This window comes from Squalius cephalus (assembly GCF_949319135.1).
Source record: "Squalius cephalus genome assembly, chromosome: 19".
NCBI lineage: Eukaryota > Metazoa > Chordata > Actinopteri > Cypriniformes > Leuciscidae > Squalius > Squalius cephalus.
Window position 1 is genome coordinate 28,685,910 of NC_137140.1, and position 26,598 is coordinate 28,712,507.

The 26,598-nt window shown below is 36.1% G+C and overlaps 1 long non-coding RNA gene across 1 annotated transcript; it reads left to right on the forward strand.

Moving 5' to 3' along the window:
• Window positions 1-2,156: 2,156 nt before the first annotated feature.
• Window positions 2,157-12,945, forward strand: LOC307146594. The gene is made up of 5 exons (XR_013819130.1): window positions 2,157-2,216; window positions 3,681-3,740; window positions 4,040-4,128; window positions 12,014-12,141; window positions 12,708-12,945. It is a non-coding gene; the product is annotated as an uncharacterized lncRNA (long non-coding RNA).
• The last annotated feature ends 13,653 nt before the right edge of the window (window positions 12,946-26,598 follow it).

The following is a 26,598-nucleotide window of genomic DNA, read 5'->3' on the forward strand; positions in this document are numbered from 1 at the left end:
TTCAAAGCCTCACTGTGACTCGGAAGCCTGATTTTGTGCCTCTATAGAAAAAAAGCAAAAAAACAACAACAAAAAAAACCCACCTACATTAAAACAAACTACAATAGCCACGCTGCGTTGTCACTGAGACATGCTTTGCTTTCCACATGCTTCAGATAGTGGAGGAAGTCTGTTGCTTTGCTCTCTGGGCTTCTGGTTTTATTCTCGTATAATTTCTGTAAGGTGAAGATGATGAATGTGTGTGTGTGCGTGTTTTTTCTTTTTTTTTTTTTTTTCTTTTTTTTTTGTCTTGTGACCACTGTATACAGAATGGATAACACTGCTGATTTGCCTGTAATCGTTATATTGTTTGATTCAAACATAAAAGTTCTCTTATTATCTTCGCTGCTTCTTTTTAATATACTACATTAAAATGGTCAGGATTTAATTTCTGAAATAATTAACCATTTCCTTGGTTTATAATTTTATTTTATTTGTGTGTACTAGAATTATATCAACATGGTCGTGGTCTTTTGACAGGAAACACACATTTATAGATATGTACACAGTATATATAGTTTGTGTATTAGAATTTTATCGTCAAAAAAAATAAAAAAAAATATATTAGTTTTGATATAACTATAGTACACAAGATCATATATACACATTGCTTGTGCACACACACACACACACACACACACACACACACACCTACACCTACCTATCAAGATCACATCATATTAAACACCCCCCAAACTATATGTACCATTAAGGTTTTTTTGCATTGTGACATTTTCATTATTTTCACATTTATTATGTTAACAAAATGAATGCTCATTTAAATAGTTACAGCATTTTTACTGTAATACAATACAAGAAAATGTGGATTGCCGTAATGAAATCACCACTGAGAATAATCTGAATTATCATATAAAGCCACGCGTGTCATGAAAATATCACAATGCAAAAATTTCCTAACATTAATTAATATTGTTTGTGAAATACAATTTTATTGCTTTGGAGTAAAATGTGACCTGGCCATTTTCCCCTAAAATTCACCCACCAAAAATGCAAAACCAGGCATGTTAATGAACTCCTGAAACACGTGAGAACTGACTTTACAGTTTAATGACTTTTCTAGACTTTTCTGTCCTCAAGTGTTCTTCCTCACAAAGATGACCGCTGGATCCCACCCAAATTTCTCCACTCCGTCTGCCTCATTCATCCAAATGAATGTTCCCAGCCGTCATATGTTTTAATATTCGACATCAGAGAGTGGACATGACCATGAGATGACAGTACAAGGGATGACATTCAGCACAAGCCTTTTGAAAGATATTTTTCATGCATGGCTGGTGGAATAAGAGATGTCTTTCTTCTACACAATTCTCTTCATTTCTCATTTGTCCTAATTTCTTTTACCTTTCAAGTGCTATTTTATCAGTTTCTTGTTACTTTATTAACTTTGTTCATTTGATGATGGTCTTTCTATTAAACAGGTGCCATTCGTATCCTTCGTGTACGCTCTTGGGGGGATTAGAGCTTTGTGATTTTATGACATGCCATCCCAGAATGCCCTCTGTTATTGTCACACCAATATATCTTCCATTCGTTTAGTTGATGTGACAAGAAATTTGACTGAGAAGAACCCAACTCATGATGTCCTGCAAAGAACACCCATCTCTCTCTCTCTCTCTCTCTCTGGCAATTTACATCTTCAAAGGTTGTCTAATCCCATCCAATTATTTTTCAAGGGTTGCGGATGCTAAATATATGGCTTTTGAGATTTGCTTAAAGGTTCTGTAAGCGTTTTCAGCTGTTTCAACCGTCTGCACGTCCTCCAAAGCCATGGCGATAAACCTGCACATGCAAAATGACTGACAGGCTAAACTTTTCTGATTAGCTGTTTTTATCTGTAATATAGTATGGAGGGACGTTTTATATATATAAATGCTACAATAGCCTGATTTTACAAATAAATGATTTTGTCAACTCGAAAGTAAATAGGCCTAATACAATGTATCCAAATAACTTACATTTTGAATTTTTGTTTTGTGAATAATTTAATAAATCTATTTTTTTTATTGCAATCAAATAAACAGTACCACATTAAATACATTAACGTAAAAGGAAATTAAATTGACTGTCAACGTCTCCCCCATTGCGTAAGTAGTTGTCACGTGATAAATCTATTTTGGCCGAAAACCGCCCAACAGATTTAATCTGTTTTAAAGAGGGTGAGTAATTTTTCACTTTTATTTGCTTAATGAAAGCCTACTTTAAAATATTGTGTTTATAGTGCATTTAAAAGTGTTTATTGCTAAGTTGGCGCGACATTACCTTACAAGTAATCCGCGTGAGATGTATCTGGTTGCCATCATGCCATGACAACTTCACGCGCTTGCTGCTCTCTGTAGTCATAGTAAAAAAAATAATCACTTCAATATATTGTTATATGTGGAAATATACGGATTGTGAATTTGTAGGTTTACTGTAGAAAAGTTCAAATATGATTCAAATGGTGACTGACCAAAACGACTGGCTCGGTCTGGATTCCCCTGCTGGAAAAGCTGGTTTTAGCTGGTCTCCCAGGCTGGATTTAGAAGGGTTTTGGTTGGACACTATAGTTAGCTGACCAGGCTGGTTTACACTATAAGAATAAGAAAGAATAAGTATTCTTTCTCTTCTCTGGTCAGTGACAGGAAAATGGCAATCCACGTTTCACACTGCAGGTGTCAAAAAATTGCATTTCAAGGAGGTGTGTATTCGTCTGATTGTTAATTAAAGGGTTACAGCTTTCCATGTAGGTGTCTCTATTAGGCAGCTCTATCAAGAGACCCACATGCTGACTAAACTCAAGTTTTATGAATGTCACCTGCACAATACAATGAAAAACGTGCCCTGTGCCGTTGCTGACGTTTCGTTTTGTTGGAACCAAGTGTTCTCAGAAAGAATAAAGATGATTTCATCTCCTGTTATGAGAATACGGCTTTAATTAATCACAAAGTTTCGTGTGCACGTTGATGTGACTGATCCAATGAATCTGATGATCCAATGAATTTTGGACACTATTGTTAGTTGACCAGGCTGGTTAAGATAGCAGACCAGCTAAAAGACCAGATAAAACCAGCTGAACACCAGCTTGGCCAGGCTGGAAGACCAGTTTAAACCAGCTGAGACCAGCCAAACAGCCTAGGCTGGTTTTAAGGTTTTTGTTGTTTTGTTTTTTGTTTTTTTCAGCCAGGGTACCCCAAGCTCAGATGTCAAGCTATGCCCATGTTCCAAAACTAGGTTTTCACAGTGATGCCATAGAAGAACCATTTGCTTCCTCAAACAGCCTTTTAGTGATTTTAGAAATCTAAAGAACATTTTTCCACTATAAAATGTACGTACATTTAAAGATGTGGAAAGTTTCCATGGATGTTAAAGGTTCTTCGTTGAACTATAGCTAGATGCCAATAAAGAATCTTTTTTTAAGAGTGTATACACTCCTCTTCTTTTGCATTGATGTTCATTTCCTTTATTTTTTTTTCAAAGCCGGTTGTATATACGCTTTATTAATCAGTGCATCATCAAAAGAGATGCAGAAAAGAGTTCTTTCATGAGATATCCTCAGTAGGAGGTCATATAATTATTATGCTTTGTGTTTGACCCTTTATGCAGTGGTTTGTCTATTCTTTCTCTCCTCTGGTCTATGACAGGAAAATGACGATCCACGTTTCACACTGCAGGTGTCAAAAGGAGATAGGCGTTTCAAGGAGGTGTGTATTTGATTGTTAATTAAAGGGTTACAGCTTTCCATGTAGACCTGTGACTCTATTAGCCAGCTCTATCAAGAGACCCACATGCTGACTAAACTCAAGTTTTATGAATATGTCACCTGCACAATACAAAACGTGCCCTGGCGTTGCTGACGTTTCGCTCTGTTGATTTGCTTTAACCAAGTGTTCTCAGAAAGAATAAAGCAGATGATTTCATCTCCTCTTACGAGAATATGGCTTTAATTAATCACAAAGCTTCGTGTGCACGTTGATGTGACTGATCCAATGAATCTCCACAGATAAAGAATTCGAGGAAATGTGAGGACATGTCTGTTCCTGTTCCGATGGCGTAAAAAACCTGACGGGGGAAGTCACAGCTTGTGGGGTGGTAGGCATTGCGTCTTGTGGGTTTCTGTTTTATCCAAATCTGAAAAGGCTTCAGGCCTTTAAAGTACTTTTTTTTTTTTTGTCAAATCTGTCCTAACTGTCATAGAGTGTTGGGGATTTCCAATGCACAAGCTGCTCCTAATTCAAAGTAAAATTACAAAAGTAAAATTACAGTCAAACAGTAGCAATACTACACTGAAGTTATTTATACCAAAAATAAATAAAAATTATAGTTAAATTCTTTAATGAATTGCAAACAGTAATGAACAACGTAAAATGCTTTGCTGAAACTTGTGTCAGTATTATAGTATTTTTTTATACTTTAAATGAGCTTTTATTTATATCTTGTCAGTTTTTTATTTTATTTTAAGTTTTAGTCATTGTGCTTTCATCTTTTTTTATAATTTCTATTTAGCTTTAATTTATTTTTATGTCTGTTTTAGCAATTTTAGTACTTCAGTTAGTTTCCCAGGCAACATGTTTGTTTTTTAAGTAAATATTTAAGTGTACATTTTCATCTAATATTTATATTATTTTATTTCAGCTTTACTTTAACATAATTTTAATAGTTATAATTTTTGTTAAAAATAACAATACTATTTTACGTAGGGCCTGAATCATTCGCATGATTTACATAAACCGAACAAAATTATTTGCTAAAATGAATTGGACTTAAAGTTAAAGGGATAGTCAAACAAACAATGAAAATTCTGTCATCATTTACTCACCCTCCATACAGTGGAGTCCAGTGTTGTAAAGGTAACATTCAGAATATCTTCTTTTGTGTTCTGCAGAACAAAGAAAGTCCTACAGGTTTGGAACGATGACATTTTGGGTGAACTATAGCTTTGCTCACTGCTCTTCTACTTTTGTGTAGAAAATGTTTGTTTACAGTGTTGAACTCGGCAGTAAATGCACAGTGAGTTGGTTTTATAACAGCTTTTTCTTTGTAACAAGAGAAAAGTGAGTTTTTAGCTTGAAGACATTGGGGCCTTTTTTTTTTTGTCAGCCTTTTTTATCCTCATTTTACCCCCGATTATTTATTTATTTTTGCAATGCTCCTCTGCAGCTGAGGACAGTTGCCATTAATTTAACAGGTTCTGGGAATGAAATGGGAGCTTTGACTTAATTTTCCTCATGAATAAGACTGCAGCAATGAGAAACAAGGCAGGCAGCATAACCTTTGAAGGTTTAGTTTTTAAAGTGTTTTACATCTCTAAAGAACTGGTGTGAGATAGTGAATGTAGAGATTGTATTTAATTTTTGCTTGTCTACTGCTGAAAGGATTTGTGTGCATATTTTAGATAGCAGAGACTGATTTTGTGAAGTTAATGAAGGGCCCAATAAAAAAGGATTTTGCACTTTTTGCTTTTTCTTCTCATCCTATAAAGAAAAAGACTTTGAGAGACATGGGCTTCAATTGGGGACATTTGATGCATGGCTGGGCTCCTGTGTTTAATCAAAAGCTTGGGCTTTGACAGACTTTTTTTTTTTAGCAGAATGGGGTTTAGGCTGCAGTCACGTAGCATTGTGAACTAGTGTATACTGTAAAGCGGCCACATGAACTCATTGAACTTGAGCGTAATACACATAATATAGACAGCCCAAAACAGCAGAGACGACAGACAAAACATGCTAAAATTAAAGCCTGGCTGTCCAAAAACCCATGGGAAGCAAAGGGAGTGAGAAAATATGAACTTTTGTGGCCCTTGTGTGTGCGACATGATATAACGGGACACTATTTACAGACACCTGCTTTGATGCACTGTGTGTGTTTTGACGCACATCCCCATGACACCCCCCCCCCCCCCCCCTCTTAATGTGCGTCGAAGCTTTCCATTGCACAAAAGATTATTTTATAGTGGAAAAAAGGTTCTTTAGATTATTAAAATTTACACTAAGAACTGTTCACTGAAAGGCTCTTTAGGAATCCAAAATTGTTCTTTTATGGGATCGCTGCAGAAACCTACTTTTAGAGTGTTTGATGTAAAAAGGTTTAATGGAGTTAAAGATGAAAACATAAGTGTTTGCATGAATAAATAACATTCATGGTGTCAGTTCAGCCTTCCATGTTGTTCATGTCTGTAGCCTATAATTTTATATTGAATTTTGACCATTATCAAGACTTTGTTTAGAAGTAAGAAATTAAAAAAGCTGAGCGGTTCTCACAGACATTGAGAAACCAATTAAAAGCCTTTAAGTTTGAAGATAATGAGAAACAAATTCAGTCAAGTGTGTGTTTTTCTTCTGCTTACCTACTTGGCACTGAATCATCAACTTGTTTCCTCTTACTTGTGAGAATTCACGGATTTGAGGGGTCATAAACACAAGACATCCAGAGGAAGTGTTAAAATATGCTCTGCACACCAGTTCTGTGGTTGAAAGGGGACATTTGAGAATATGCATGACATTTCAATTCTGTGAAGTTGAACAGTTTTCAATTTTACTGAACAATTTAATATGTCAGTTGTCATTTGCATATTTTACATTGTTTCTATATAATTAACATAGTTGATTGTTTTACTAGTTTGGTTGAGTGTGAAGTAGGGCTGGGCAGTGTGATACTGTATAGATTCCTCTTATATTGTGGTATAATTTTGACAGAGTTCTTACACAAGTGTCTGCAATAGTTCCCTTTTTCAACAATGCTGAGGTTACTGGGTGTGAATTATGAATTGCATTTGACGCATTTCAGAAAGCAGTAATAAAACGCATGGTGTCATATACTTGTGTTGCAGATGTCAGGCTTTAGTTTTGACACAACACACCATGATAAAGACATAAGAAGTCTTCGGCCATGAACCAAACCGGTGAATCGCAGCATTACAATCAACCATGATTATATTTACAGGAACAATGCAATATATATACAATGAACAAAATTATAAATGCAACATTTTTGTTTTTGCCCCCATTTTTCATGAGCTGAACTCAAAGATCTAAGACTATTTCTATGTACACAAAGGGGGGGTCTGCGGTTGTGAGGCCGGTTGGATGTTGGATTCTCTGAGACGCCTTTTAACACTGCTTATGGTAGAGAAATGAACATTCAATTCACGAGCAACAGCTCTGGTGGAAATACCTGCAGTCAGCATGAATAAATGTGTTTGGGATGCTCTGAATCGGCGTATTCGACAGCGTGTTCCAGGTCCTGCCAATATCCAGCAACTTCGCACTGCCATTGAAGAGGAGTGGACTAACATTCCACAGGCCACAATACAGTAAAACACCCCCCCCCCCCAATACAGTAAAACTGCACATTTTAGAGTGGCCTTTTATTGTGGCCAGCCTAAGGCACACCTGTGCAATATTCATGCTGTCTAATCAGCATCTTGATATGCCACACCTGTGAGGTGGATGGATTATCTCGGCAAAGGAGAAGTGCTCACTAACACAGATTTAGACAGATTTGTGAACAATATTTGAGAGAAATAGGCCTTTTGTGTGGAAAAAGTCTTAGATCTTTGAGTTCAATGTATTTGAATATATATGCATTAATCTAAACTTAATTTACTGTGTTTATCCAATTGATTTGTCCAATGTATTTGAATTGACAAAATAAAAAAAAGTTGTCTCAACTTTTGGGAGTACATAAAACTAAAAAAAAAAGCCCATGCAAAAAAGAAACAAAATATGAGTTGAGATTTTTTACAGTGCAGTAGACACGGTACAGTAGGTTATGTACAGTTGCCAAGAAACATTGCTATTTGCCGTATATATACACAAATAATGTTGTATATAAACCACACATAAATACCACAAACAATGTGTGTATGCTATTTTATGTTTTTTTTTTCTGGCTATATCAAGCTGCTTATTATTGATTTGTCATGAATAATCTTACATTGTGGCTTGTGTCTATGAAGTTCCAAATTTTTCTCCAAATTTTTGAAAAAGTCACATTTTTTAAGTATTTAAGTTGCCGAAGTATGGAAATGTAGACATTAATAGTTGTAATATGTTAAACATTTTGGTGTTGAATTTCCTATAAAGAGAACTATTGTGTGATATCTTTTTTTTAGTGACAGGAAATTTTGGCTATATACCGTCTCCCCAAGTTTAATTGTCGGTTTTTGCAGTGACCTGTGAGGGGCCGTTTTTGAATTTCCATAATTATTAATGCTATTCCATGGCTTTGTGCACACACTCACACCTTTACACACATGTGTAACATTCATCATTGTGAGTGTGTTTCTCAGTGGGACTTCTCGTTGCGTGAGGGGGCTGGTTTCCTCTCTGTGCCCTGGTTTGGGTTTCACAATATAAAGGACCGGCTTCCCATACTGACAGCTGATGATGTCATGGAAACTGTTATGATTGCACTTAAAAATGGGAGAATGATTTGTAATGAAGTGCAGCTCTCTCACTCGACTTTTTCCTCCCCTCATTTTCTTGAGGAAGAGGGGGGATGTGGTCTTCTTTAAGCATTTGTGTTCATTAAAGTCATCTACCTGAGCTGAACTCATATATATTATATTTATGTGTTTACGTAATCCAGAGCAGGGTGCTTTGTGGGACCCTGTTCATGTTGAATTTAATTTATATATATTCTTTAAAAGTGGGCCTCCAGTAAAATATGGTTTTAATGCACATTTTACATCCGTTGCTGCTTTTCAGGCAAGACACTGTAAATTGATTGCAGTACAAAAGACCTATTGACCCGAGACACAAGGTCTCTGCAGACCTTTATATCAAACTGTCCGGTTCTCATGCCAGACCGCTCAAACAGAAAAGCATGTTGAGAGAGGCCAGGGGGCTTATGAGACTTATGCTTATGGGATATTGTTAAAGAAAAACTCAGCGGATATTCTTAATATTTGCACAAAAGATATATGACATAAGGTCCTTACATAAGGTAACAGCCAGTCACGGAAAAACTTGCATGACTAATTTACATAGACATACGTAAAAGCATGCACAACCTAATAAAGTGCAACAGTCAGACTCTGAACATATAAATATCCCATTCATTTTCTCCAAAGAGGAATTTATTTCTAACAATAATATATAAACCTTTTATAATAGACCTACCATGAGCTGTGAGATTAAGTGATGATATGCTTTATTTGTTGTTATTTTTAAAGTATTAAAATGGAGCTCAGCAGCAACCACTCAATGTCAAGAAGTATTGAGAATGACAAGTCAGTCCCCTTATATTCTCAAACTACTTATAATATCTGAATATTTTGAAGTATAATGTTTTTGTACTTATCAATAACTGTATATGGTTTAATTAAGTTCTTCAATCGATTAATTCATTCGCAATGATTCACGCCATGAGAAGTTCATTCCTTTGTAAAAGAATTTAAATACTCAGATTTGTCTTATTTTCACGTCTTTTTTTTATTATAATCAAAGTTTGTAATGTGATTCATCTCACAGCTGTTTGATAGAACTCTTCTTTGAAGATTTAGTTTTTTAATGGATTAGAGTAATTGTGAATTAGTTTTTTTAATTTCTATTTAATTTGGGGTTTGTCTTTAATTATGTTTAATTTAGTTTTTGTTTTCACTTTGTTAATTTGGTGTTTGATTTTTTTTGTTTTGTTGTTGTTGTCAGATTTTCTATAGTTTAATAATTTATTCCGTTATTTTATTTTAAGGGCTGCCAAAACAAATGCGCTAAAAGGTATAATTATGAAATGTATAGAATTTCTCTAGTTGCATTTTGATATTTAATGCAGACATACCATGCATGACAAACAAAATTTATATATATATATATATATATATATATATATATTTCAGTTAAATAAAATAATTTAAAAAAAAATCAATTAGTTGTTGTTAACAATAACAACACTGCCATTGACTAAATGAATGGTAAAAATACTTCCAGAACCAAGGCTACTCATGGTTAGTCACTGTCATGTGCATATGAAGGCCTTGTGTACAAGATTCGGTGTTTGTGCTAGAAATAGCAGAAGATGTGTTTCGTTGATAAAGAGCGTTCACATGGTGGAGGGAGATGAGTTCGGAAGAGGGAAAAAAGGAGGGGAGGTCGAAGCGGTGGGGTGATCACCACGTTGCACCTGCAGTGTCGTTGCTCCTTGGGAAAAGGGAAAAAACAGGATATAGTGCTCAAACAACATCCTGTTACAACACCCCCACCCCTTCGGGCTGTTTGTGCGTGTGTATGTGTGTGTGTGGATTTGTGCGTTTGGTAATTCATGGCTCCTGAGCAAAAAGAGGGAATGACCTGAATTAGAATACAGTGGGGACGATGGTGAAAGGAGAGTGGGTGGTCTTGTCTTTCCAGATTGGGTTTCATCAATTCTCTCCCATTCACCTCTTATTTCATTCTACCTTAGGGGAAAGACAATGAATAGAGTGTGTGTTTGTGTGTGAGAGAGAGGGAAAGAGAAAAAAGCCATCAGAGAGATAAATAGTGAGTGAGTGTGTGTGCATATCCTTTGCTCTTAATGATAGGCTGAGTAAGTGGCCTTTTTACTGGAATCAAAGCCCTTCCAATCGTGGAAAAAATGCTTCATGCTGTAAAACTGCTGGCTAAAATTGGCAAAAAGGTGAAAGAATAGCACCATCATTTCCTTGTGGCGATAAAGTGAGGCATTACTGCACGTTTACACGGACTTCCTACTAGGTTCTCGTAGCAAGAGACTTCCTTCTGTCTGTGTTCAAAGGGAAAGCGGGATATAGCATCAGTCATCACAACAGTACGTGGCAATGATATAGTTAGCTGACCTCGGTGTCGTTGTTTGCGTTCTATTTTTACCGAATCCTAATAGTAAAGTGATTCAGGACCTGAACCAATAGAGTTTGGGTTAATTATGTCTACGCGCATGGATGCTTTTCCTACCTATGCCGTATTTTTCTGTAAAGGAAAGGCCTGTGTGAAGGGAAGTGTGTGTTGTGGTTGTGTTTGGCTACGGGAAGGCAAAGTGTTAAAGTTATTTGCTGAGAGGGAGTGTGGTGTTTAGGGGGCATCCTGTTCACAAAAACGTTTTCCTGTCTCAGCTTAGGATGCCATAAACAACAACGAGAGGGAGAGAGGCATAAAATGATGTGTTTGAAAGATATAACAGGTTCACTAGTCACAAATGACAACTGAGCATAATTCAAGAGATACCATCAGCTCCATAGGGCTTTTTTCTTTGAGTCAATCAAAAGAGCTTTTTCAATGTCACTTTTTTAATGACGCATGCAGATTATTTTTTAATTAAAAACTGGTTACTTGTTATTTTTCAGATATTTTATGTCTTCTTTTCGAAACACTAATAGCTGTGGTAAATCCAGTAATCATTAGACTACATCATTATGAATTTTAATAATAATAATATTTTAATAATTACGATTAATGTTGTGGTTAAAAAGAAATGAATACTTTAAATACTTTCTATAGCAAGGAAACATCAATCAAAAGTGACAGTCAAAACTTTTACATTGTTACGAAAAGGCCTATATTTTAAATATCAGTTTCCACAAAAAAATATTAAGCAGCACAACTGTTTTCAAAATTGATCAAATTTTTATATGAGCACCAAATCACCATATTATAATGACTTCTGAAGGATCATGTGACACTGAAGACTGGAGTAATGATGCTGAAAATTCAGCTTTGCCGTCACAGGAATAAATTACATTTTTAATATATTAAATATGTATATAAATAAATGTATTTTTGATCAAATAAATGGTGAGCATAAGATACTTCTTTCAAAAATATATATAAAAAAAATCTTACTGACCACAAACCTCTGAACAGTAGTGTATTATATGCAGATATAATATAATATGAAATATAATATGAAAGTCTAATAAAACAAATATTTTTATATTTGTATAAAACTAACATTATTTTTTTTATAATACACCAATATACATAAAACTGGCTTTTTTCAAATGAAAAAAGATGCCTTTTTGTTCCAGGTTCTGTATTACAACACCTACCAGCAGGGGTTAATTGAACTGTGTTAACCAGCCAAACCTTCATTTGGTGTAGACTGCTGTGGTGGATGAACAGGACCAGCAGATCTTTCTTACAGCAGCTGCAGCAGGTGCGTGGCTGAAATACACACACACATTTATGAATGTTTTTTGGCTTGCTCACACAGTCAAACCACAAGGCTTGATCCTCGTCATTTCGGCCACCGATTACAGCTCGTAAAACATGTGATATAATTACACAATTATTAGCTGAAATAAGCCAGATGATGTAACACAGCGAAATGAAAGCTTGTTCTTGGATCAGCCCCAAACCGTTTCCTTTGGGAGCTTCCAATGTGCCCTACTGCTCTTCTTGATGAAAGGATTGATCTGTAATTGGGATAATGAAGGAAATAAGCCTTGGGACCATCAAGGCCCTAGTTAGGCCTTGACGTCTATCCATGCCAACTCTTTCCCTCTCTTCCCGTCCCTTTCTGCAACTGGCCTCATGTTGACTTAGGACGCTGCTGATAGACATTTTCTGGCACAGAAGTACCCATCAGATTCTTTTGTCCAATCTTGGCATATGCCCTGTTTTTCTCTCTCATAAGGGTGTCCATGATGATGACTAGGTGTACGTGATGATGCATGTGTGCCAAAATCATTGTGTCATTCAATGCTTGTGTATGCCATCCAGGTAGTGCAGCTGTCCATGTCTGTCTGAATACACACCCCTTCAAGCAGACGAACTGGACTGGTACAAAAGAAAGAGTAGGACAGTGATTTTGTCCATTGGGGATCGACTGGATCATTGTCGTTGGCTATTGCTGCAATCTCATATGAGTGATAGGTTGTCCCAGGTTGTTTTTAATTAATTGTGATGTATTTCAGTGTAAAACAGTATATTAAAAAAAGAGAGAATCCTGAAATACTGAAAATCCTCCTGACATTCACTGTATCTCGAGAGTTTATGATAGGTATAACAATGTCTGATGAATTATTTTCACTGCCTCAATGATCCAAAGCAATAGCTGAAGTGGGAGGTATATACTTGGAGACTGAATATACCCTTGATGAAATTGATTTTTGTTGCTTGTACAGTTTACTTAATAAAATGAGCTAGAACAACACAATTCTTAATAATTTTTGTTCTTAAATTTGTAAAATGGGAAGTTTATTTTAACCATTTGTGTGCTAAAAATTAGTTAAAATGCTGAATTGTTTTAGAATTTATTCCCTTTGTGTACAGATGCGTCTTTTTAAACACTTGTTTGTTTTTGAGGGAACAGGTCAAGAAGAGGTTGCAAAAGGAGTGCAAAAGTTGATACGGAAAAAAATCCAAATGTCTTGGATATTCATGTAGTCTGTCTGCTGTTAACTCCCTTCTTGATGCAGTATCACGTAACAGGTTTCTCCGATCACGAAGCTAAGATTTTCTAACCATCCTGGTGGATTTAAATCCCACAAGGCATGGATCCAAATCCAAATGTGTTGTTATATTCCCTCAACCCATTACGAAATATCTGGAAGCTTTATGAACGTATCAGTTGTGGTGTGGTTGTTAAGTGCTTTGGCTTTCAGGCAATGGCTCTTATTACAGAGATAATTACAAACTGCAACACTACTCTGTGACAAAAATCCAGTACCAAAAACAACAACAACAGCTTGTCCTTAAAGGGGGGGTGAAATGCTATTTCATGCATACTGAGTTTTTTACACTGTTAAAGAGTTGGATTCCCATGCTAAACATGGACAAAGTTTCAAAAATTAAATTGTACGTTTGAAGGAGTATTTCTGTGCCAAAAATTGTCCTTCCGGTTTGTCACAAGTTTCGGAAAGTTTTTTTTCGAGTATGGGCATGTGTGACGTCAGATGTAACGGAATTTCCTTATATGGGTCCTAAGGGCACTTCTCCGGTAAGATCGCGGGCGCGCGCGCACTCGTAGACCAGAGAGAGAGAGCAAAAGCAGTTTGCCATCAAAGCGCTATGCTCGGCTTTTGGGAAGCCAATGTCACCAAAGAAGTGTGTTTTTGGTTGCCAGGGCAAGACAACCCTGCACAGATTCCTAAAGAACCCAGCGTTAAGGAACCAGTGGATGGAGTTTGTTTTTCCTGAGCATAAACGGAGTTGTGTAAGACTGTTTGTTCCCTGCATTTCGACGATGCTTGTTTTATAAACAAAGCCCAGATCGACGGATTTGCAGATCGTCTAATGCTTAAGGATCGAGCAGTCACAATGATAAAGGTTCGGTGAGTAAAACTGCTTCTATTGTCTCTGTGTGTTACTAGCTCGGCGCGTTAGCACAGCTAAGATGAATGTTTTATAAACAAAGCCCAGATCGACGGATTCTCTCTATGGCTCTGGCTTCGCCCACACGGCCCGCCTCCAGCCGCTCGGTTTTTTCCGGAAAGACTCGGTACAGCCTATCTTTCTTTTATAAATATAATAAAACTAAAGACTTTTTGGAGATATGAAGGATGCAATACTACTCTATAGGTACTCAAGATTAACAGGAGATTGAGTGAAAATGAGCATTTCACCCCCCCTTTAATGCAAATGGGTCAGAAATCTTGACACCAACAAAACAATAGTGCTTTATCGGAAAGAACGTTAGAACAACGAATCGAGTTGTTGCGATATATAGAAAAAGGTGGATAGGGTATCTATGGCCCCAAAAAAAGGGAGGGAATATGAGTGGAAGAGTCACCAAGAACCTAAAGAGTGACCTATTGGTTAAAGGCAGGGCATGAGGTTATGTGGTGTGTGTGAAAGGGAAAAAAAATCTGATCTGATCTGAACTCTCAGTCCAGTACCAAGGGCATTCCTCCTCTTCAGGTATCTGTGTGCTGCAAAAAAGGACAACACTTACCATGAATAGGGGTGTAATGTCGTCATTATGATGTTGTTTTATGATTTTAATTGCTGCATAGACTTTAGGTTCAGAGGTTGCACAGGCCAAAATCACAATTTTATGGTGTGATACAGGCATTTGGTGTGTTTACATCTATTATAAAAGATTAATCCTAATGTTCATCCATTATATAGACCACGTGAAATTTGTGCCTATTGCTTAAAATAGTACAAAATTTATGTGACCATAACTTATACCCTATTTGAGGAAAGTGTCTTCTAATGTTTCAATGAGATGGTCTTTATGTGTGTGCGCAGTGGAATGAGTGAATGAATGAGAAGTGTGTTTACAAAGTCTGTGTGTCGTCGAGAGGAAAAAAAGAGAGAGGATTTCATTTTATTGACTGGACGTGGTTAGGCCCCTGTATGGAGGGAAAAGGAGAGGAATTTCCCATGCGGTCTGCGGTGCTTTTAGGAAGCAAAAAGCTTTTAAAAAAGACCTCAGCGGAAACTGGGAGAGGTGGGGGGAAGTCAGAAACGACAGGCCAGGAGTTGGTGTGAAATTATTCCCGCCATGAGAATTCCACACACACACAGACCGGATAAGAAATTTCTTTACATCTTTAGTCAGTGGAGCTCACAGGTCCATTGGCATGATCACAAGACTTCTTTCCGATCGGCTCTTTTGTATCAAATGTCTTCATCTCGTATTCTTTCCGTCGACTTGTGCTCCATGTAACTCAAGACAACGCAACACAATTTGCTGAGGCATGTGCTAAAACCCAAGCTGTACAGTGAAGAGATAGAAGAGAGGCCTAGTTTGAAATAGAGTAATGAGTGTTAGTAATGCTTGTATGAGATCATGTTCATTTCCATTTGTTTGTGTCTTTGTAGTTTCCATATTATGGGCCAAGCGATCGTATTCCGTGAATATGTCCCATTTTAGCCGAACGCTTATGAAGTGCTTAGCCAGCGTCGCTGGCATTTCTAGCTTAGAGCCTAAATGCCTGGGTGGCACCGCTAAGTCAAGTTAGTAACCAATCATTTTAATTTTACAAATACATTACAATACATGTTTTTTTAAACATGTATTAATAGGCCTATACACTACTATTTGTATTTGAAATAAATGAATGCTTTTTTTATACCCCAAGGATGCATTAAATGGATCAAAAATGACAGTAAAGACATTTAATGGCATTCAGTTTCAAATAAATGCTGTTCTTTTGAACCTTTTATATTAAGAATCCTGAATAATGTATCATGGTCTACAAAAATATTAACGTTAACGTTTTTTCAACATTAATAATACGAAATATTACCTGAACACCAAGTCAGTATATTATAATGATTTCTGAAGGATCGTGTGACACTAATGATGTTGAAAATTCATCACAGGAGTATAATATTTTATAATATTACTGTTTTTACTGTGTTTTTGATAAAATAAATGATGCCTTGATGAGAATAAGAATTCTTTCAAAAACATTTAAAAAAAAAAGCTCTAAAATGCTCTAAATAAATGATTTGTTAGTTTTATCTAATGTAACCTAATTACCTTGTTTTTAAAGTTTTAGTGTTACCTCAAACACATGGTTGTTGATGGTAAAATCACATGAGCAGTGGAATACTGCTCACTCTGTCTCAGTTAACCTTATATTACAATTTCTACTGTGGTATTTCTAAAAAAAAATAGCTTAACTCGATTTGCTAAATTTGATGCACCTCTAAGAATATATTAGCTGCAACACTACTCTGTGACAACGATTTCTCATCTAGTACCAAAAACAATTGAAAAGTATAAAGCACATGGTCTTCTTTTCAATAATGATTTTAGTTTTCTTGCTTAAAGGTAATGTAAAAAAAAAAAAAAAAAGTTAAAATAGCTCTATCCCAGGAGATATAGCTGTAAGTAAACTATTCTTAGGTATATTCTACCTTAAAGTGGTACTATCATACTGTATATAGTTTGATGGAGACCAAAAACACAGCAACATTGACTAATGCCAATGAGTTTGAGATACTATCTGTTTAGGCAGCCAAGGTTGGTATTTGGGAAACCTGCTTGAACATTATTTATGAGTAGAAATTACACACTTTGCCTTTAACACGTTCAACTGAACTGAAAGTTGCCAGCACGGGCACTTCCCCTGAATACCTCTATCATCTGCGTGTGTTAGCTTGTCTTGGTTTACACTGTATTTGGTTTACATCCATGTGCAACCATTGAAAGTAATATTCCCAAATCGCTGAGTACCTCCCAGCACTACTACAGTTCTGAGGTCATAATCCATTACCCTGAGAGACACGGATAGCAACATGTGTGATTTAAAGCCTCCTGAAAGCTCTGAACTTCTCACTCAGTCTTCCATTGATAGATTTGGGGTAAGGGGATACATCTGATATGCCTGTAAACACAATTGCCATTAAGTCATTCCTGATAGACAGCCGTTGACCTTTGCTAAAACCGCAGGGCAAGAGGGCTTTGAATATTTCATTGTTCTCATCAGACTACTTTAATGGTCCTATGGGTTTAATGATGGGGTTGAGCCTCTAAGTGAGGTATAGTAACAAGACCCCCGGCATGCACATACAGAGCTCTTTATCTATGAGCCAAGTTGTTTTTGCCTATTTTTGCTATAGAGGATGAAACAGGATCTGTACCTGAGAAAAGAAGCTAAGGAGGTCTGGACAGCTGCAAAGATGCCTCTCGTGGAAAGTGAGAGTTAACAAGTGCAGGCATTGGGTACCTTGTTAAAGTCACGTAAAGAACGTGCCAAGTGTGTGTGTCTAGTGATTTTGAAAGAAATTTCTTATGCTCACCAAGGCTGCATTTATTTAATTAAAAATACAGTTAAAACAGCAATATTGTGAATCATTATTATTATTATTATTACAATTTAAAATAACATTTCTATGTTAGTATTTTTAAATTGAATTCATTCCTGTGACGGCAAAGCTGAATTTTCAGCATCATTACTTCAGTCTTCAGTGTCACATAATCCTTCAGAAATCATTATAATATGCTGATTTGGAGCCTAAGAAACATTTCTTATTAATAACAATAAAAAAATAAATTAAAAAAAACCTTTGTGCTTTGTAATATTTTTGTGGAAACCGTGATATTTTTTTTCTATTATTCTTTGATGAAGATAAATTTTGAAATAGAAATCTTCATTATAAATGTGTTTACTGCCACTTTTGCCACTTTTTCAATTTATGCATCCTTGCTTATTAAAAGTATTTCATATATCTGTACTTTCTAATTTTATTACAATATTAATATAAAGAAACAGTCAGGTCAAGGGTGAATAAATGGTGATAGAAATGTTATTTTCTTTGCACAAAATAGATTGTATGGTTTAGTTTCTGTTTTCATGGACTTGTTCTGTTCAGTTCCTGTTGCCCTGAGTTTCCTTAGTTACTGATTGTTCCTCTGGTTACTGATTATGTTCTTCACCTGTGTCTTGTTTGGTTGTTCATTGCTCATATATATTGCCCTATGTTTCCATCTTGAGTTGTCGATTAATTTCTTTGTTTAACAAAACTGTTACGTTGCATTTTGCTTTGATTTACCTGTTATAATTATCTTTGTTCAATAAGGGGGTGTTTACACTTGGTTTGATTAAAATGAACCCTGGTGCGACTGCTCTGTTAGTGCAGTTCATTTGAATAAGTGTGAACACTGCCATTTGAACACTGGTGCGCACCAAACAAGCAGACCGAGAAAGCTGTAAAGATGGGTCTCTGTCCGCTTCCAAACAAACTCTGGTGTGGTGCGAATGAGATATGACCGCAACAAGGACCAAAGAAATGTAAACAAACCAAAAACGGGACATGACATCAAGATGCAACTCTAAAGAATGCTCAAGCATACCTGTTTTTTTTTTTCCTCTTCATAGTCGCGATGTTACCTTTCAAAGTTAAAAAAGTAAAAAAAGCCGACCAATCAGGTTGTGAACACCTCCCTATGCCTTTAGGTTGGGTGTTAAAATGCCAATGTGAACGCTAAGTGGACACGGTCTCTCAACTCTCCTTGCTGCAACGTGACAGTATGGGACACTATATGACCTCAACTATCCTTCCTTGTTTTGTATTTATATCGAGTTGCCATGGAAATGGAAATGGCATCTAATTGGAAGCATTGGCAGAGGATCTGATGTATTGAGATTAATGGTGTGTGAGAGGGGAAGGTGATGTCTCTCTAGGTCATGTGGGGGACAACCCAAGAGAGATGTCACACGGTCGGCAGTGACGCTTTCTCCCTCCGTCCAGAACAATACACGGAACCAGCTGCTATTGTGAGAGTCACTACAACACCAAGGACCCGACTGAGAACCTGTTTACCCGTGTACCGTCCAGCCGTGCACATGCCGGACACACACACACATCAGTTCCGTCACTAGTTTATCCAGCATCCTCTTCGTTGTGTGCAGGCTGACTGCTGTCATTGTCACCACAACTTCTCACCTTCTCTTTGTCTACAGTAACAACAAAGCCAGCGGAACTCTTTTTGAAGGTCTGAACAAAGAGACCTGAATTATATTTTTGTTGTTGTTTGCGGTCGCACGCCCACAGACAAAAATGACAAGCACTATCCAGCAGTTACTGTAAGACACCTGTCTTCATTTAGAAACTTATTTAAATATGATTCATCCTCAATGCAACTACTTTGAACTCATAACGAACAGTTGAATTAAATGGTTTTACTGGGTTGTAGATGCATGGATGTAAACATGAAAGCTGATCATCATATCTATGGCAATAAAAGTACATTTCATATCCCACTTCAGTGAAGTGAGAAGCCTATTGGAGATTTATTCCTATGGCTGGTGATATTTGAATTAGCTGCAGCTGTACTCTTTAGTACGGGCACAGTTTCCATGAAGCCCTTGAGCTGTTAAAATTTCTGTTGCGGTGAATGGTGAAGCAGATGCGAGAAGAGGCTTCTGGTACCAGGCAATTTAATGTATTTACCTGCTTGCTTACTCTTCAAGATGCTTTAAAGGTGTTGGAATTGCTAACTTTTGCTAACTTCATCCACACAAATTCTCTCCAAATCACTGCTCTCCAAAAATGAATCAGATTTCTGATTTGCTAAAAATGTGTAAGCTTACTTTTATTTGATCATTTATTTAATCAAGTTAGTTACATTTTAGGCTGATTAATTATTCTAATTAATTGCATATATTCGTGCTTCCAATGTCTTTTTTACATATTGATTTTTAATATCAATTTTTTTAAATATTTATTTAATTATTTGAATAAGTTGTATTTGGAACTACATCTGTTGTCTATTTTTAATTATTAATTTTGACATTATTTTATGTAAATAATTATAATATATGAACACTTTAAATTGACAGTCTAGTCACAACCAAACTACAAATAAAAAAAAAAATAAAAAATGCATGTGGTTTCCTAGTGAAATGTGCTATATGTGATAATGTACAAGGTAAAGGCTTCTATTCAGGAAACCGATTGGAGGGAATCAAGAAATGTGTACACAAACACAAAACTCCCTCTCTCTCTGTTTCCTGAACGTAGGATGTGGCCCTTTATATTTAGATCACAGCTGTTCAACATAATAAAAATATTCAAGGCCCCCTGTGGCCAATGGGTGGTGAGACCATACACAATTTCTTCAAAAATCATAAATGCAAGTATTGTACTACTATGGGTTTAATATACCTCAGTTAATATGCTATATCTTAGAGTTTTGCAAGGGATAATGAACAGTAAACTGCCTATTATTGCTGAAATAATCTTGAAAGATTGACCAGGTCAGACTAGAATAAGAGAAAGTATCAGTAAGTTTGATCTGTTTTAAGCATTTAAGCAAAACGGGCGAATGAAAGAGTGGGAAGTCTATGGACATGAGGACATGTGTCTTTGCTTTCACGAGGGTCAATGATGTCTGTCCCACCATGGGATTTCCCATTATAGTGTCTGTGTGTGTGTAAGAGGAAAACACCATGTTGACCTTAGCTAAGTGTGTGTCAGTTCAGACAGCTGCTGACTGCAATGTTGGACAGCTGTTAGGAGAGAGAGAGAGTATTGGATTGTGTGTGGGTTTGAAAGGGACAATATCTGTTTGAGACTCACTTGCTGTTTTTAAACGTGGTGTGTCCCGTTTTCAGTGCGGTTCCGAGTTTCCATGCAAGCCAGATAGGGAAGTATTTTAACCAGCTGAGTGGGAAAGAGGAGACAGCTGGGGTGAAATCTGAAACAGCATCAGACAAGCTTTTAAAAATAAAACTTTCATCCCTTTAGAGGAGTTGTTTTTATCATGTAAAGGTCATTCATGGGGGAAAGTGCGGTCTTCCTTTAATTGTCTTAATAATACTCCTTTTCCATAAAGGAGAATATACTCCGCAACCTGACTATCTAATGTCATATTCCATGTAATATTATTTTACGGTAATCTTTAGAGATTTGACACCCCCAAAAATAAAATAAAAAGTCTGTCATAATTGGTGTTCTAAACCTGTATTGCTATCTTTAGTCAGTGGAACAAACGTTTTAAATATATTTTTTAACAATGATTTTTATGAATAATTTGAAAAATATACCTCTTCATATAGCTTATGTAAATCATTCATTCATTCCTAAAAGTCATGGGACTGTTATTGTGTGGAGAATACCTGCATAAAATTAATTAATTCATTAATTCACTCACTCATTCATTCATTCATTCATTCTTAAAAGTCGTGGGGCTGTTATTGTTTGGAGAATACTTGCATAAAATCATTCATTCACTAATTCACTCATTCATAAATTTATTCTTAGAAGTCATGGGACTCTTATTGTGTGGAGAATACCTGCATAAAAATAATTTATTCATTCATTCACTCATTTGCATTGCAAATACTATTGTGTTTTTAATTATTGTTGATTTTTATTTTTTATCAGAAAATTATTTAAAGATTATCTTAACAATAAACCCACAACATGAATGTTAAAGGGTTAATACTGGCATTCCAAGAATTCTATCTGAAAGTGAAAGTTAAAGAGCAAACTGACATCTCCAAAATATCTTCTTGTTTTCCCACATGGTGTTCGTGATCCACAAAACTCCCTGCTCTTAAGTAGATGACATCTGTCTTCTCATGTTCTTGATTACTGTGGATTTCGCTGCTTTCAGTGTCCAGAAATAAACCTCAGTGGACCCATTTGGGTATATAGTGGAGAGGGATGTCTTTGCACGGAAACTGCTGCTGAGGCTGTAATGTGAAAGGCAGTGACGTTCTCCAAACCAATTGTCCAAAGAGAGCATTGTTTCAAAATTAAGGCTAGAATCACCCTTAAAAAAAGATCAATCCAGAGGACAGGGTTGAATGACAGTCTGAAGAAGGTCCTCGGGTTCTTTTGGGAGTATCAAACCTTTGTCCTGGGACCATTTAGCTTAAAAAAAAAAAAAAACTCCACAAGTGGCTGAAATCTGATTCTTTCTAAAGACGCTCTATCAGCCAATAAGTAACCATCAGTTCTGGTCAAGCATTGGTCAGGCTGAACTCACATAGAACAATGAAGGAGGTTAGCATCTGTTATCCATTTTCTGCACAAAACATGTCCTAGTGAACTCTTTGTGCAATAACCTTGCTGCTTTACCAGTAAAGAAATAATTAGACTGAAAATTCAAGGGTACATGTTGTTTTCACAGACCTGTTTTAGAATATCTTTGCTCAGCAATAGGCCTTGAATATGATTGCTTTGTACACTTAACCTGTTAAAAAGCCTACTTTCATTTTGAAGAAGGTCAAATATGCAATTAAATTCAAATTCACAGCATAAAAGCGTAAAGTTCCAGGAAACAGACTACAAGGGGATGGTAACACAAAAAATTGCAGTTTGATTCATTGCAGAAGTGACCGGTGGGCTTAGTGAGAGCCCTTCAGATTATATCATTAAGAATGAATCTTTAAATATTAAGCCTATAAAGCAGGGATGGGCAACTTTGGTCCTGGAGGGCCACTGTCCTAGTTTAGCTCCAACCCTGAAAAAATCATCTGCCTGTAATTTCCTAGTAATCCTGAGGACCTTGATTAGCTTGTTCAGGTGTGTTTGATTAGGGTTGAAGCTAAACTCTGTAGGACAGTAGCCCTCCAGGACTGAAGTTGCCCATCCCTGCTATAAAGCATACTGTATCATATTTGATGCAAAACTTTAAGGCCTTTATCAACCGATTCAAAACTTTGCTGAAAAACCAGTTGTACTTCTACTATAGGCCTTCTGCCATTTGATTGACAGTTCATACTTAAGTAAAGGGGCATTTAGTGCAATTATAAAAACATCCCCCTTCAGGTTGTGGTACTGTGCAAACACAAGAATGACTTTTATGTTGTTAGTAATATTTCAAGATGATCACTTATTTGACTGAAGAAACTTAGAATAATCGTTTTAACTCTTTCCCCACTATTGACAGAATTTTCATATTTTTGCACATGTTTGGGCCTCTGAATAAAACTGAGGATGAACTTCTCCTCGAGTATGAGGTCCATATTCTCCTATATATCATACTACATTAACCATGAAGGCCAAATTTCAAATGACTATCAATTTCTGGCTATCATTTCAAATGTCAAATTGAGAATTTACATCGGTTACACTTTATTTCAATGGTCCATATTAGACATTCTACTAACTATAAGTAACTTGTCAACTACTGTACAAATAGAGCTCTGTAAGTTGTTTACGTTCATTATTATTGTACGTTTATGTGCTTTGAGACAAGAGGTAATTTAATTTTGTGTAGTTTTCCATGTGGGCCTTGCCATTATGGTAAATGTAGTCCTCGGTCCCTCAGATGCTAATATTGGCGGTGATCTGGCATGACAGGAATTCTGCTTTATAGCAAGTGATATCAAGAACAATTAAGCTGTTGTGATTTAATAAAAACCCAAGCCTGTTAAAACTCATCTTCAGCTGGTTTTCTCCCAGACCCTTCACACGGACTCGACCATGGTTGCACGGAAGCGTATACTGTCAGCTTGTTTTAATGTCTCATTAACTTCCATTAGCTGGACACTCTAACATCTAACAGTTAGCACTGCCACTGTCATGGAGACCAGAGCAAGAGCACCTCTCAGCTCTTATCTAATGGGATTCGCTCTTGTGCGGGCACAGCACTTAATGAGATGCTCTCCAGAACTACACTGCTCTTGTTTTTCTTCCTTGTGGAGAACGTAAGGGGATTGCTTACTAAGCTATGCGATTTTCTGTCAGACATTTTGTGAGACTGGAAAGGAATAGGGTAGCCTATATAGTGTACAAAGAACAAAGAAATAGACAGTGACTGCAAAGTAGCCGAATAAAAAACTGCACTGGCTTTAGCAGAAGTGGGTGACGTTCTTGGAAATTGAGGAGCGAGAAAAGTTCATTTAAAATGAAAAGAATATTTAAAATAGCAGCTAGCAAATTAGCATTAATATTTCAAGGGCTGGTGTTTTAAATTGAGAGGTGGGAAAAATCTAAGATATCTTGTCTGCTTAATATCTGCTAACTCTTTATTTTGATGTTCCCTCAACAGCCATTCTACTGATTATAAGTGTCTTTGCAAGCACATGTCAACTTATTCTACTAAGTTTACTAATGCTCTAATGAGAGTTATTGACTCAATTCTGGATAAATTGAGGCTCTCGATTTTATAGTTTTAAACAGAGACTCTCCCACGATTCTAAACAAACAACTAAACAAAATAACCTAATTTACCAGAGGTTCTGACAAAATGTCAGCCTGTTTAAAATGTTTAATGAATCTGAATTATTTAAAAATCATGAATGATTCAATGACTCACTCATAGATACTTTGCTTGTTTCATTACTGGATGAATCTGCGTTTTTGAACGAATTTCTTGAATGAATGATTCAATGACAAATACAGTAACAATGTAATTGATATAACCGTTGAAGCGCCAAGTTACTTTCAAAAGGTGATTTGCCGTAGACATCAGTGTTTAAATCTGAACTATAAACTTTTAGGCCAGTACTTCTGTGATAAAAATAATATTTGTAATGCAGAAATAATGATAATGTGTGGTTGAAAAGACTAAAGCTGTTTCATACCTATACGTGACAACTGCTCTCTCTGGGTCAGCAGCAGCGCAGACGCAGATTTGAATGTTTCCGAATGTTTGAATGTTTGAATGTGATTTTGTCAAAAGTTTAATAGACAGGCGAATTGTTGTCATTATGTGACCCTGGACCACAAAACCAGTCTTATGGGTAATTTTTTTTTAAATTGAGATTTATACATCACATGAAGGCTGAATAAATAAGCTTTCCATTGATGTATGGTTTGTTAGGATAGGGCAATATTTGACCGAGATACAACTATTAGAACATCTGGAATCTGAGGGTGCAAAAAAATCGAAACATTGAGAAAATGGCCTTTAAAGTTGTCCATTTATGTTGGCGATTGTGCTGGATTCACTCACAAAAATACATTTTTGATCAATTTAAGGTAAGAAATTTATCTTCATGGAACATGATCTTTACTGAATATCCTAATGATTTTTGGCATAAAAGAAAAATTGATCATTTTGACCCTTACAATCTATTGTTGGCTATTGCCACAAATATACCCGTGCGACTGGTTTTGTGATCCAGGGTCACAAATTTATAAATGAGATCGCATGGGTGTTTGAATTGAGATTGCAATGATTGATGATGAATCTTGTAATGATTAATCGTCCAGCTCTATACTGTTTTTTTATTTATTTGTTTATTTTTATGTATATAATTTATACAGTGGGGTCCAAAAGTTTCCAAAAGATTAAAAGGAAAATGCTTCATTATTTTGTATTATTTTTTATTATTAGCATTACGATTTGAACGAGTCACAAATTTGCTATTTGATTAGTGAGTTTAAAATAATGTAGATTTAATAATGCAGGATTTCATTGTTTTATATTTAAACTTACTGGTTAAAAGGTTTAAATGCAGTTAGAGTAAACTGTAAAAAAGTTACAGTAAACAAAAAAAATTGTTGCCTTACATTTTTTACTTGGTTGTTTAAGTCATTTCAACTTAAATGACATTATACTGACTTTAAAAATGAGTTGAATCTTGTATAACATTAAAAAGATGAGTAAAGCAATGTAAAAACATATGTTGTCATTACTTATTGATCATACAATTTTTACAGTGTAAACATATGATAATACACAGTATATTTTCACAGTATATTTTACTTGAATAGAAGTAATTCATCCTAGCATACTAATGTAAGTAAGGATGTGGGAACATTTGAGATTGACTGCTGTGATGAAACTAAGTCTTATCTCAATTTCCCTTTCACGTCAGCGTTTGAATCCTACACCCTCCTTACACACACACACATTGATCATGTATTGCAGGGACCCAGGAAGCTGTTCCGCATGATAGCACAATAGGGGACTTGATAGTGTATTTCAGCAGAGAAAGACGGACACACACACTAACACAGGGAAGCTCCGTGTTCTTTGGCCTCTCCTGTTACCTGCTTGCTGATTAGATGTGGAAAACCAACCTTTAGCATCTCGAGCACTGCTCTTATCTAATGGGATTCTCTATACACAGTCTGAGCCAATGAAGTTTACATTACATTTACAGATTGCATTAACTTAGTGGGTGTGTTGGTCTGTTCTCCATGGAAAAAGCACTTTCATTTATCAACAGAGGCTTGTGTAAATAAGATGAATCTCATAGTTTGCTGAGCTGGTATCAGTGCAATATATTTAATCCCCATTTACTTTAGC